The sequence below is a fragment of the Aptenodytes patagonicus genome, chromosome 22, assembly GCF_965638725.1.
Source record: "Aptenodytes patagonicus chromosome 22, bAptPat1.pri.cur, whole genome shotgun sequence".
NCBI lineage: Eukaryota > Metazoa > Chordata > Aves > Sphenisciformes > Spheniscidae > Aptenodytes > Aptenodytes patagonicus.
Genome location: NC_134970.1, coordinates 2,423,039 through 2,425,943, shown reverse-complemented (window position 1 = coordinate 2,425,943; position 2,905 = coordinate 2,423,039).

The following is a 2,905-nucleotide window of genomic DNA, read 5'->3' as shown; positions in this document are numbered from 1 at the left end:
ACTTGTGAAACCACTAACTTTTTCCCTGTGCAAAGCCAGCGTCCACACTCTCTTTTCTCTGGCTGGGTGTTGCATCTTCCCGTGAGCCGGGTTTCTCTCCAATGGGGAAAAAAAGTGGAAGTGAGTGACTGCCTGCACTGCAGCACCTTGCAAAAGCCATGCCGCTGGCAGCGGGGACAATTGCCAATGCGCCTGCTCCGGCGCTTGCTGGCAGTGATTCATCTGCTGTGGCTGAGCCGGTTTCACCATGAAAACCCCTGCCTGCGCGGCAGCGCAGTTAGGCAAGCCTGGACTTCGCCGACTGCAGTGGGTTGTCCCCACCCACTGGTCCTGTGCCACGGACCCCACTCGGGGCTCGCTGCCCCGCACCGGACTGTCGGAAACATGCAGCTTTAACCACAGACGGAGCTTCTGTTGAGTGAGCACCGAGTGGACTTTCTAAAGAGGAAAAGGAAAATCAGGTGGTGGTTCTTGGTGTTACTGTCTGAAGACAGCAGAACAAGGGGCACTGACCAATGGGGTGTGCTGGGAGGCAGAAATGAGATTTTTCTGTAGTGTTGGCTGCTTTATCATGGGCTGGATCGGCCACGCCATTCCCGGCGGGTTTGTTTCTGGCCTGATGGTGATGCTCTGCTCTTCAAGAGCAGTGCAACTGCCCTGTGGGAACTGAAGGTCTGATAATCCTCCTTCTCTGTATTTAGACCAAATCTCCAATTCTTTTCCTCTAGGGTTTTATATTTAAACATTTTTTTTTTTAACCCAAAAAGTGGCTTAACCACATGCAGCCCACACCAGATGGAAGTCTTTGTGGCACTAGCATCTCCAGCGGAGATGCAGCGTTTGGCCCGGTGAGAAGCTCAGCCTTGCTTAGGCAGGCAGGAGTGGCCGAGGCTGGGTGAGTGACTGAGGCTCCCCGGTACCGGAGCTGCTGATCAGGCAGTGGGCTGAGCTCTCAGGAAGAAGATACCCAGTAAGGAAACCATTTGCTTCTGTGGGATAAAAAAACCCAGAAAACTATCACCTCTGATCTATGTGACAGTCTTGTGCTGTTACTGTAACACCCAGACTGACACTGAGATTGGCAGGAACTGCATCAGCACTAAGCGATGTGGGATAACGCACCGTGCCGGGGCATGCAGCCTCCCGTTGCAGCAGCTTTCGGGGTTGCATGAGAAGCAGAAGGTTGCACACAGAAGAGGTGTGCAGGGGAGCACTGTCCCATTTTGTTTTGCAGAGGGGACGCTGTGCCCAGGGTCTTATCCTGCGGCTTGCATGGCCCCGGTGGGATCCAGCACAGCAGAGACAGGGCTGAGCCCCAGCCCCGCGCGCCGGCTCTCAGCTCAGCTCATCTCGCCCGCTGCTGCTTCAATTGGCTTTGACGGCGTGCACAGAGCTCATGCTGTGATGGCATCACGCTGCTGTAGTAAAAGACATTTTGTTGCTGGTTTTTTTTTCCCCCAAACACTGATGGTTTTGGCACATGTTAGTTGGTGTTGGGACCCAAGGGGGTCCGCAGAGCTGCTGCCCGCACCCGACACGTGCAGCAGGCATCAGGTCAGGGCACAGCCTGGCGAGACACGGCGAGCTGGGAGCTGGGTGATTCTGGTGCTGAGATTCTGGTTTGAGGTAGGTGTCATGAGTCACATGGATGACTTGTAATGGTGCCTTGGGTGTCTCAGCTCTGCAGGCTGCCCTTTGGGGTTTTTTTTTCCCCTTTTCTTGCCTTTTTTTAAGCAGTGCGTCCTGGCAGAGAGGGACTGTTGTGGACAGGGCTGGCTGGCAATGGGAAAAAGGCTGCTTGAGGACATGGCCAGAAATGAATCATGGCGATTGCTCCTCTGCTGGAAACGTCATTTCTCCATGGTAGATGTTGCCTTTGGTTGCCTGGATGGCTTCTGCTGGGATTTCCAGAGCTTCTTGGAGATGATAAATATGTTTAGTTAGAGGTGTGTTTGCGTGCTTTTGCCCACTAGAGCTGCGTCATGATGCAAATATCCCCATCGCATGATGCAAACATTGGTGACAAATGGCACAGACTTCTTTGCACGTGGCTTGCATGGCGATCTAGCACTAAATGTCCCCTGGCTCTTGTTCCTCTCTTGACATAGACATAGAATCATTAAGGTTGGAAAAGACCTCTAAGATCATCGAGTCCAACCGTCAACCCAACACCACCATGCCCACTAAACCATGTCCCTAAGTGCCTCATCTACTCATCTTTTAAATACCTCCAGGGATGGGGACTCAACCACTTCCCTGGGCAGCCTCTTCCAATGTTTAACCATTCTCTCAGTAAAGAAATTTTTCCTCATGTCCAATCTAAACCTCCCCTGGCACAACTTGAGGCCATTTGCTCTTGTCCTATCGCTTGTTACTTGGGAGAAGAGACTGACCCCACCTCGCTACAACCTCCTTTCAGGTGGTTGTAGAGAGCGATAAGGTCTCCCCTGAGCCTCCTTTTCTCCAGGCTAAACAACCCCAGTTCCCTCAGACGCTCCTCATAAGACTTGTTCTCCAGACCCTTCTCCAAGGAGAACTCCTTCTCTCCCTCAAGCAAACCCGTGCCCCTGGCTGGGAGCCCTGCAGCACCTTTCTGCAGTCCCTCCAGCCTCCCAACCCAGTTTTGGAGGGGCGGAGCTGCATCTCCCCACCGTGTCAGCTCCTCTCCCGCGCTGATGCCCCTGCGAGCAGGCAGCCATCCCATTCAGATTGCTGACTTGCTCTGCCTCCATTTTCTTCTGAATCAAACAAGTCCTGTAGCATCAGGTAACTGGAAACCTTCGCTCTCCGTACAGCAAGAGGCATCCCATCTGCTTCCTTCCTGTGGTTACATTAACCAGAGTGACTGAGCTTTACTGAAAAACTCACCACAGCTGAGCTGATGCTGCCCTTTTCTCCAAGCAGG